Source organism: Triticum aestivum, chromosome 1B, assembly GCF_018294505.1.
Source record: "Triticum aestivum cultivar Chinese Spring chromosome 1B, IWGSC CS RefSeq v2.1, whole genome shotgun sequence".
Taxonomy (NCBI): domain Eukaryota; kingdom Viridiplantae; phylum Streptophyta; class Magnoliopsida; order Poales; family Poaceae; genus Triticum; species Triticum aestivum.
The window spans coordinates 532,555,622-532,567,792 of NC_057795.1; positions in this window are offsets into that span (position 1 = coordinate 532,555,622).

Sequence of the window (12,171 nt, forward strand, 5' to 3'; positions counted from 1 at the left end):
GAGTGCCATTGGAAAATTCCCTATTGCTATGTTTTTCCGTTGAACCAAAATAGCCCTAATGGATCGACGTGAATGTATAGTAATAAGTGACGCAACAAGTGTACAACCTCTTTGCCGTAGCCGTGTCGACCTCAGCATCATTGGGTTGGTCGCTGAAGCAGTTGAGGCAGAGGTGGCTGTCGGAGGTGTGGAGGAAGATCTGAGGAATCTGTAGACGGCGTCCAGGGCACTGCTCTGTTGTGATGGATCGTTCTGTCGTTGGAGCAGCTCCGGTGAGCCGTAAGACGTCAAGGCTGAAGCAGCACAAGACAGACATCGTCAATCTCAAGTGGGATTCTAATAGCATCTCCAATAGATGATGAAAAATGGATGTAAAATTAACATCACCAAAAACCACCTGACTACAACAGATGAGGTAAAAACTGTTGACTCTGAACTTAACTGTCGAAACTGAAATTAACTGTGGAATCTGAATGCTACTGTCGAAACTGAACGCAATGGTAGCAGAGAGGCACTTGACATGTAGTTTAGGGAGGGCCTGCAGTTCATCTTCAACCTGCACACCCCTGAGCCGCCTGCCACCACCGGCCGAACCGCCGGCCCCAGCGCCGCCTCGCCGCCCCGAAACAACTCGCCACCGCCGCCCCGGCCAGCCCTCTAGGCCCCCCGCCCCCCACCCTGAACCCTAAGATAGATAGTGGGGTACCTCTCCGGCGAGCCCCCGTCCCCGCTGCGGGTGGTTCTTCCTTAACTCTGGCGAGCCCCCCCAACCCCTGAAAATCGACTGACCCAAAAGTCGATTCAGTCGACTGAAGTGTGGCTTAATCGGAGCAGAGCAGCAGCACGAGCGAGGGGGAGAGCAGCAGCAGCAGCTGGGCGAGCGAGCGATCGAGCGAGAGCCGGAGCAGCAGCAGCAGCGCGAGCGAGCGAGCGAGAGCCGGAGCAGCAGCAGCAGATCCGGCTGGTATGGACGCCGCCGCCGAAGGGGCCTCGCACTGGGGGAGAGCCGCCGTGGAGATGTCGCCCGCGGCGCCGGCTTCAAGGTAGCCGCTCCATGGGGGTGCGGGATGGAGCACCGTCGGCGCCGGGAGGTCGAGTTAAGGAGAAGGTGCGATGCGATGAGTGTACAACCTCTTTGGTGGCGCCGAGTAGGCCTCGGCTTCGTCCGAGGAGTCGGTGAGGATGCTGCGGTTCCGGTGGAGCAGGTTAAGGCGGCGCTGTGGGGATGGAGCAGCCGCGATAGACGAGGCGATCGTCGGAGCAGCTCCTTGGAGGTGGAGGACGGGGCGGCTGAACCGGCGGGACGGCGAGATGGACGACGGATCCTCATCCGGGGAGGTGGACGAGGGACGTCGAGCTGTTGCGGTGGACGACGTCGTCGGGGAAGAGGCTCCGGCTGGGCAGCGGTGACGTGGCGGACGGAGGAGGGTGGGGTTTCGCGGCTGGAGCGGAGAGGTTATGGCGGCCTGGGATTTCGAATGGCGAAAAGGGGGCGATGGGAGGGGGTGAAGCATGACTTAGGGACGCGCTTGTCCAAAATGTAGGGTGTGTTACAAAAGTACCCCCCACCGATTTGAACTAGCGGCCCTTTCGGCTCAGGGTTAGAAGGGGGATTTCGCGTGTCGGGATTTGGCAGCTGGAGGGAGTTTTCGCGCGCGTTGTAATTTCGGGATAGCAAGGCGCGGGTTGTGAAGGCGCCAGTTTTGGGAGCACGATATCTGAATTTTCGGGATATAACAAGACCGGTGAATTTAGGGACAGCCTAACGTGTAGTAATATTGTACTTGTACGTACCAAATCAATTCGCACTTCCCTCAACCAAAAAGAAAACGAAAAAAATAAAACTATTCACACCACACAAAGAGAGAGTCTTGCCCCGTTTTACTATACAAATGCTATTCAAAGCTACTCCCTCCTTCCATCTATATAGGGCCTAATGCGTTTTTCGATGCTAACTTTGACCAAATATTAGAGCAATGATATATGACATGCAACTTACACAAAGCACACCGTTAACTTCGTCTGTGAAAGGTTCTTTCAATGATATAATTTTCACATTGTGCATGTCATGTACTATTAATCTTGTCAATAGTCAAAGGCGGTCTTAAAAATCTCATTACGCCCTATATAGATGGAAGGAGGGAGTATGAATCCATGTTATGTCCGATTAATTTTTTTCGCTTTGCTGTATAATGCATGTAACCTACTCATACCAACATTTTAGTGCATTCCAAATGTCTATACTACCGCTGCAATTCGAACTAAATTTGAATTCGTTTCTCTATTTCAATAAGAATCTACAATCATGATTGTTGCCAACTTCAACCATCATTCGTGTATTACCTTAATAACACACCACATGATTACTATAGAGATAGATATGAACTATGTGTACTACATGAACTCGAATTCTATTTTTTGAATACACTTGATGTTGATTCCAAATAATAGTACATTTGATGTACTAACTATATATTCATAATCTAAACCATGTTCCATACGTACACCGTGTTTATCACACAAAGTATAGTGCCCCGCCCCCTACATTATGACAAGTATTTAGACCTGAGTTGCAAAAGCCACACATTAGCCCAAATTATAATCAATGTTGTACATTATGATATCTTCTTCAAGTATCCGTATCCACCTTTTTATAATGAATTATGATCTTTGTTCGTCTTTTACACCTTCACGATCCTCTTCTATTTGTAGCTAGCTAGCGCTAACTTTCTATCGTGCATGCACACGCCCGCCCCCCTCACACACCCTTAGCGTCCCCTCCATCGCGCACGTTCATTATTTCTCTTTAGGTCGTCCACCAGCGGTGTGTGTAGGCCCCCGGCTCCTTCTTTCTGGCACACACCGGTCGATATACCTCTCTAGCCAAGTGTGCCTACAACAAACACATATATACTTCCCCTCTTCTCTTCTCACCGTCCATGCCCCCATATGTCCAATACGATTCCACGCAGGTGCACACTCCCGCCCCTCTTTTCATTAGTCACATGCTCGCACACTCCTCCCCCCTCGACATGGTAGGCCTCTCGCACCACCTCCTAGCCACACTCTCTCCCCCTGTCTGCCTCTCCGGACCTTATTTGCTTCTAACACATGCAGGCGTGTATATGAACTGATCTCCCTACATATATCCAGGTCGACTATAATTCGTTTTCACCAAGCACCGATACACTTACCTCGCTAGTTATGTCTCTCCTTTTCTCGGACACACGACGGTTGATCTTCCTATGTAGTTACGCATGCTTACCACAACCATATCTTCTCCCCTCATCATCCTTGAATACCTCCCGACCCGTCTCTCACACGCACGTGCATAGACAGACAGACATCCCCCGCCCTCTCTTATTGATATTGCACTCATACCCTCCGTTTGTCTAGCAGGCCTCTCCCACCATTTGTGAGACGCCACTCCACCACCAACCCTCCGACGCTCTACCTTTGTCTTTTTCCCAACCTTATTCCTCTGCTACACATATCCATGGATGTCGATCGATCTCCCTCAATACATAGCTAGGTCTCTCTCCTTCCCCAGACATATACTAGTCGACCGGTCTCTACCCCCCCCCCCACACACACACCGATAGTCGAACGTTGTAGGTAGGTATCCATGCCACAGAGAAGAACTGCACCTCTGCCCTCTCAAATTCCAGTAGGCCAGCCGCCCTGTATCTTTGACGTGGGCAAACACAAATTCGATGGCACTCTTTATCGATCGCGCAGCCACACACTTCATCCCTGTTTTCAATTCTATCGATATCTCACGTCCATGACTCCGTTTCACACACATTGCATATGTTACGTTTTTCTGATTGAGATATCATCAACACATTGCCTCTGTTTCGCACAAACCATCTCTCTCACACCCACCCACGTACGTACCTGCACCTAAAGAAGAAGTGCACGCAGGACGCACGTACTCACGTCTCGTTCCCGGCCACACCCGCGCGGGTACACGGTGGAGTTCGTTTCTGTACGAAAAGGCAGCCCACGTGATAATTTGACGCGTGTAGCGGTTGTTTACTCGAAGGAGGGTCGGGTACCACGCCTAGAATATAAAACGATTGCCGTGGGGAAAATGGAAAAATGGGTTTGTCTCTCGTGAGTCTCGTCACACAATCTCACACAAGGCCGCCGTGGCCTCTCTCTCTCAGCGTTGGTCAGTGATCCGGCCGCATCCCGTCCGCCGGCGGAAAGGGAGGATGTGCATCGTCTCTCCGTTCGACGGCGTTGAGGCAGCTCGTCCCGATCTGCGGTACCCGCCGTTCTCTCTGACCAAGCTCCGGCGCGGTAGGGCCTTCGCCACTTGCTCGCTGCCGCAGTATGGGCAGATCCCGGCCGCCGGCGCCCTCCTAGTAACATCCCGACGACCCTCAGGTACAGCTTCCTCCGGCCTTGCTCCACTGCCCATCTTCCCACGTTGCTGCATGTGGATCTTCTTTAGTTGTTTGCTTAAATCGTATCTCGGCCGGCGTACTTTCCATCTTGCAATCTCGTCCTCAAACCATTTTTGATAAACCACCATGTGCTATCTTTCCCTTTTTACATGGAACATGCTTCTTTTTTGTCGGCGTATGTGTCTTCAACTCGTGTTATTGGGCAGTAATTGTTTCCTTTCGACCTCCTTTTGCAAACAGGGCTATCCATTTTCACCTCGTTGCTATTGCGACCTTTTGGTGAACTGCACAAATCACTTTTCTGAAGAGTGTTTTGTGCAGTTCCGCCAAAATGTCACACGGGCAACGTTTTTACATTTCTGTGGGACTGCGGAAAGGGAGATTGGTTTTGCTATCCTCCTCATCCAACTCCGTGCCTAATCTTCTCCGACAAGAAGTTAGTCCTAAAGAGAGATCGTAGAGGTGATCGGCTTCTATTTATGTGTGTTATGTTTCATCATCTAGTTCCACTATTATTGTAATCACACTGACTGGATATCTTTGCAAACAGGGATGGTCCGCCCGATTTTAGTGGAGCTGCACAAAATGATCGGATTGTGGTGTCCTTCATACACCTCTTTTTTGGCTACAGAGCTGGGTGAAACTAGCTGCCAAGCAATGAACACTGTGCCAAGGAAATGGAGCCATGCCTACGAACAACATCGATCAATTATATTTTTTTCTTTATTTGTACACCTTCTCACAACTTTGTCTTCAGTTGTGATGTGAATATTGGCGCTGATCTGCGAACCATTGAGATGCATTAGCCATGGTAGTTTCATTTGTATTTGATGGAATGTTGTAACGAGATAATCTCGAGGCAAGACACATGAATCCTAAGTTGAAACCTTTTTTTTCCTGCGGGAACCAGAGTTGAAACCTTCATAGCATCACAGTACAATTTCATCAAAATTATGCGTACATATAAACAAATCCTGAAGGATTGATAGCAATGCCAGAAACAATTCAACTTCGTTTCGCCGACATGTTGGACATCCTTCATCCGGCTCCACCTGCCATGCAGCAATATTGAGTGCACAACACAACTTCAGGGAAAGATTCACCCCGGTCGTTGCGCCGCAGTAGTAATGACTAGTGAGCAGTCAAATCACAGAGCCCCACCTTCGCCACAGTAAGTTGCTCGGACGAAGCAACCATCATTTCTCTGTTCCTTGAATCCGCTGGTACTCCCATATTCCCATAGTAAAGTTGCTCGGGCGAATCAACCATCACTATATCCTCTCACGTGTGATGACCACAGGAGCTATCCATTCAGATTGCATGTTAAAAAAATAAAGGTCGATAACTAATGCGGCAAACTTTCAAAAAAAAACTAATGCGGCACTTCGGGCCAACGCGGCCAGATCGCATTTTGCACGAGAAATTACACACCATGTTTCGTTGACATGTGGTCCCGTTCCAACATATCAGTGAGACGACGGCGAGTAGTAGGAGTATTTCCGAACCGACGTGTAGGCCGGGGCGCCCCTTCGTGAACCGTGGCAAACTGGCAACCGTCCACCGACGCTTCGCCTTTCCCTCTCGATTTGGAACTGCTGTCGCACGCTCTTCCTCTCCCTCCTCCATTTTCCTTCAGCCCTTCACGCTTTCTTCTGCCATTGTTCGATCGTCTTCTCCATGGAGGGAACAGGACGGAAACGACCCCGTTATTCTTGCCCCGATCTGAAAGATGACGTGGTGGAGGAACTCATTGATCGGTGCGACGTCATCACCTCGGCTAGCATGGCAGGTTCGTTCAAGCCCATTCTTGACTCAACTAATAACATCATTACAAGGAACCCAAGAGTCAAGGAACGGTTTGATCTCCCCTATCTTCTTCGCCGTGACCCTGATGACCGGCGCCGTCACGACGGAGGCCTCGCCCTGTGCAAGTTGATGCCGCTTGATAATGATACGTATGATGTTAAGATGCCATCGCTTGAGGGCAAGGCCTGGGCAGGCGCAAATGGAGATTGGGTTGTTTACATTGGGTCCAACTGCGAGTGGGAACTTGTGAATGTGTACACTCGTGACCGGGTTCCACTTCCAAAAATCTCAGCAGACTGCCCAGAGGTTGAGCACACCGGTATTGTACGCACGTTCAAATACAATCATGGTGACTGTCTTCTACGGAAGATAGCAATTTCTCGAGTCCCCACCCGCTCTTGGAATTACAACAACTATGAAGTTGTTGCTATCTTCGACAAGCTTGTTGCCGTCGTTGCTGGTTTGACTCGATGGACATTGCTCAAAAATCAGTTTCTGTACACGGATGAGTACTGTGATGCAATTGAATACGAGGGCCTTGTGTTTGCTGCCACCACTCGTGGCACTGTTTTTGCATGGAATCGTTATGATTTTGGTACGTTTGTCTTCCACCGTAATTATAATTGTTTCATCCACATGCATGCGGGTTAGCAAGTTTCCCTTTACTAATTAACCTTCTTCTTGTGTTTCCAAGGTCCTGTGAAAATTCCACCACCTATACTTGAAAATTTTTATAACCAAGGGGGAGATGACGATGGTGATGATCACAAGCATGAGGACGAGCAGCACCCATATATTCGTTGGCGCCTGGCAACTAATTCCGATGGATCACCTCTTCTCGTCTGTATACATCCCACTTATGATGTTACTGCTAAGGAAGCAGGTGTAGTCTCCCATGGTCGCACTCTCCGGACCTATTCCAACACCCGTTGCATGGTATTCAGGATGGATACTAGTGTGCTAGCGCCAACACCTTCTCCCTGGTACAGAATTGATAGTCTTGGAGAAAACTCGCTCTTCCTTGGACAAAACTATCCGATGATGGTGAAAGGCGATCCAACTGCTGTTGACACAACGTTACTAGCACCATTTATGAGAAGCAACTGTGTCTATACCTCAGACATTTGGGTGGTTCCCACCCTGGTACTGATATAGTAGGCCACTTCAGCCTGGATGATCAGTCCTGCGTTGGTCTCGAGATCGACAATAGATGCCCCGTCCCAGAGAATCACTTGTGGTTCAAAGCAAGCATTTCCAACGCCGAGGAATGGTTGAGTTGAAGTTCATTTCATTGCTTGTTATTTGTTGTGTGGTGAAAACTTTAGTATTTATAATGTATCCTCGTTGTCGATGTGGGTTGATGACCAGTTGTATGTAATAAAATGATATGCCTGCGATAAACTTACTAAATATATGAATGGCTTTCGAGTTGCTTCTGTGAGTGAGTGGTGCGATGAGGCAAAAAAATATTTTCCGAATACATAATTGTACATGCATTGCAATAGGTTATCGGATGAGGCCAATCATCAACAATAGTAGTACACTATTTGTACTAGCTTCACATGCTTCGCGCGTCGTGCGGGTGTTTTTACTGTAGCCATTACGTAACCAGCACCTCGAATCCTCGATACTAGTAGTACTATATAGTAAGTAGTAGGAGTAGTAGGGTGGCATGGGCCAGAACAAGCATTCACGTCCAGGAGTACGGCACACGCCACCAGCACGACTTCCATCTGACACCATATTTCTTGGAGTCTGTGCTAGAGGAATCTCTTCAACCTCATCGTTTCTCTAACTCAGCCATCGCGCGGCGGGCGAGGTGGGGGTTTGCCGATAGTCGGTTTCCTCAACTGCGGTCCCACTTGTAAGGCCAACTCCAACGCTCTATCAATATATGGATGTACTCTTCTTCCCAATACAAAAACTTGCATCCATTCTACTCCCTCCATTCTACTACCTCCGTCCTGGTTTATAGGTCCCCTTTGTAGTTTGTGTCAAATTTTGACTAAAGATTTAACTAACAAAATGTTAATGCATGTCAAGAAAAATTATCTCATTGGATTCGTATTTGAACATAGTTTTCAAAAATATAATGTTTGGTGACATGCGTAAACATTTTGTTAGTTTAATCTATGGTCAAAATTTGGCACGAAATATAATGGGGACCAATAAACCCGGACGGAGGTAGTATTTGTCAAAATATATATGTATCTAGACATGTTTTAGTATATAGGCACATCCATTTTTGGACAAATGGAAGTCAAGTATTTTGGAACGGAGGGAGTACACAATAAATTTTTAAGTTAGCACAACTAGTCTAATCCGAGAGCACAACCGAAGATTTGGTCGGGTTCTTCCTCCTTTTGCCGACACGTGGGACATCCAGCATCCAGGTCGTGTCATGAAAGAAAATAGAGTGGTAGTTGATAAGTTGAAGCCACGAGATGTGCATCTTGGGTTAAACTGTAAATAGAATCTTACTACTCTTGAGTAACTCCAAAAGCGGCCACCGAAGATCTTTCTTGGATTTGTTTTTCATCACCAGCACGTCGAGGTGAAAGATGTGCAGGTTCAGTGGGTCCTCTTGCGTTTTCACTGACATGTGGGGCCGCATGTGAGCAAACAGACGATGGGCTCCGCGCGTCCGCTGGCTGGCTGAGAAGAGAGATAGAGGAGTGTTGAGCACGGACTGCAGGAAATTTGTTCTACGTAACCAGCACCTTGATATTCGCGTGTGGTTGTTTCTAGAATAAAAAAGGAGATACCTCTACTTATGTTACTCCCACTACGCCTAGCCTAAGGTTAGTAGGTGACCTTGCGCTTGGCTCTTCGCCTCTTCCGGAAGTCGATGGTTCTACAGTAGTGCTTCTGGCAATCTGACACCAAATGAACTGCTGCACGTCCACCGCTTGTAAGCAAAAGTTTCTCCTCGTGCTGCGAACCACCGCGCACGCGTTGGCGAGGGAGAAGGCGTAATCAAGCTTCTCGTCATTCTGCGAGTTGACGGGACACATCAAAGTTATTTACTAGTAGTACGTACTCTCTCCAAAAAAGGGCTGACCATGTCATTGCTACCATCCCGTGCTCCGTCGTTGAGTACGTGCACTATTCACGTGCCATCGAGGAGAAAAAATATTGCGTAGGTGCCATTGAAGTGCACGACTCACTTACGGAAAAGGGTTTCCCCCCGCTTCCCCCCCCCCCGCACGACTCACTTACGCACTGCTTATCTGATTATCTCCATTTTCTTGCATGACACGTGCACCTTGATGCTAGATGTCTCGCGTGTTGGGAAAAGGATGAACAAAGCTCACGTAAAAGAAAAGAGTTGAAGAGCATAGATTCCCGACGACCGAGGAGGAGCAAGGAACCTCGCGGTGGAGCGTCTGCAAGGAACCTTGCGCGTTTTCCCCTGTTTTTTGCCGCCTGCCCACCTATAAACAACTAAAAGAACATGAACTTTTCGCTAACCACTAGAAACGGTACATCAGGATGCTAAGTTGAAGATGTTTTATACTCCCTCCGTTCCCAAATATAAGTCTTTTTAGATATTTCAATAAGGGACTACATACGAAACAAAATGAGTGAATCTACACTCTAAAATATGTACACAAGCGAACGCACTTACTCCATCCGATCCAACTCATGCACATACGCGCACAACATGGAGCACACAACGCACGTACACAAGACGTGCATGCACACACGCTCGGCCGCAGAATGCACGTGAATAACACATGCATGCGCACAAACTCGACTGCATGGAGGCGTGCGCCATCCGCGGCGACGTCCGGTTCATCATGCTACGGCGAAGCTCGCACGCAACGGCGCATACGCATCTCTTGCAGCACCTCTTTGCCGTCGTTGCTCAACTACTAGTCAAAGACGAAGACGACCGCAGCCTCGGCCTTAGAGCTAGCATCAATGAAAAAACACGCACGCTGCACGCACACGAGCACATACGGAGTGCCCATGACGTGGTGGTGGTGCGTCCCCAGTCGCCTCTACTCCTTCTGCGCACGTTGTCTATCAAGGCGGCTGCATGCTAATGATGATGTGGGTGAGATCTTCTAGGACTCAGATGATGACGAGGAAAATTATGAGACACAAGGTGACGTACACCGTCAAGGTCCACGGTCAAGGGGGTTCTAGCAAGTGCTTAGATGTGCTTAGAACAAGTACAATAGAGCTGAGTCAGCGGGCTATATGGAATAAACAGTAGTATATTTGTGCTTAGTTGGAGGAAAGAGAAGAGGAGAGAGAAGGTAAGCGGACTCTTCATGAAGAGCCAGCTCTAGCACGTGCTCCTAGGCACTTTGTAGTACATGTTGACTATGGGCTGTAGGCTTATAGCCAGCAGCTGGCTATACTATTAATTCTCTTTAGATGAGATGCTAAGTGCATTAAATGGCTTAGTAACTATTAATTCTCTTTAGATGAGGTGCTAGGTGCTTAGTTTATTGGTGCCACATCATATTTTATGCCTACGTGGCAGGCTTAGCAGCTATACATGGTGGAGCACTGGGAGAGGCCAAGGCTGGTCATAGTGGGGAGTAACTTGTACTGTAACATATTACTATGCTACTCTAAACATCTCTATAAACCGGAAAGGAGGGAGTAGGAACATACACTAGTGTCATATGCAGAGTATGGGAGCACATGATATTTCCCCGTCCGGACCGATCCCAAGTTGGCTTCACACCTTCTTGGCCCAACAAAAACCCCTCCCCCCTCCCACGCGCGCTTCCCGCCCGGCGCCAGCTGAGCCCGCCGCTCCACATTGATGGCAAGTCAGGGCGAGGCGACCTCTCACTGCTTCCACCGTTGAAGCGGCGCACCGACCGAGGGCACCGCCCGCTGCACGCTCGGCATTTCAGACTACACAATGTATAGTAACTTTGAGAGCAAGTATTACTATAATTAGATGACATAAGCAGGCTATAAGGATTTAAATATAGTATTTGTGCTTAGTTGAAGGAGAGAGAAGAGGAGAGAGAAGAGAAGCGGATTGTAAACGTGTAGCCGGTTGTACTCCAACATACTCTACTTTGTGAGACAAAAGGTGGGGCCATTATTAATGATATTGTATTTATACTAAAGGGATTAACGGACGCCTTAATTACTCCATTTTTTGAGAAAAACCTTGGTGGGGCTATTATTGACCTTTTTTTGAGCTATTATTGACTTGGACGTGGGGTTTGGGGGCCAAAAGCCTACTATTATACTCCGACCTGACATGCTCTACCCTAGCCGCCGCTGTATCATATGGTTTCGCACCGTTCCAGATCTTAGCGCCGCCACGCAATTCTTCTCCAGCCCTCCTTCCGGCGTGCACCGCGAGAAGGGACAGCAGTCCTCCGAACCCCGCCTTTCGTGATCCTGTACGGGAGAGGGGCGATCAGGTTTTTGGGGAGCACACTCCTGTGACTGCTGCCAGCGACGACTTCCTCAACGACAGCCTTCTTCCCCGACCTCGGTAACCTCTTCATCAACGACATGAGTGACAACATCAACCACATCGGTTCTGCTCCCGCTGTACAGTATGTGATTCTGTCCTCCTGGTTTAGTCCGCATCATTACTTTGATGTTTGCAATTGTCGTCATGATCTATTTACTGCTGATTCGGATTAAATCTCATACTAAATTGCTCATATATTCAACAATCCAATCCAAAAACCTGATCACAGGCAATTTACTCCGAGTTGTTTTGCTGCGCTTTTGAAGCCGCCTACTTTTAAGGGGGTGCAATATAAAAGGTGGCGCACAAGAGCAGTATATTGGTTTCAGATCATGTGCTGCTATGACGCCACTAAGGGTAAGCCTGAGGGCGATCTTAATCCTACACAGCAGGAAGCTTTTCAGAACATGGATACCCTCTTCAAAGCCGCCCTGCTGAGTGTTCTTGACGATTCCATTGTGGATTCGTATATGTTGTTTGACAGCGGCAAAGACA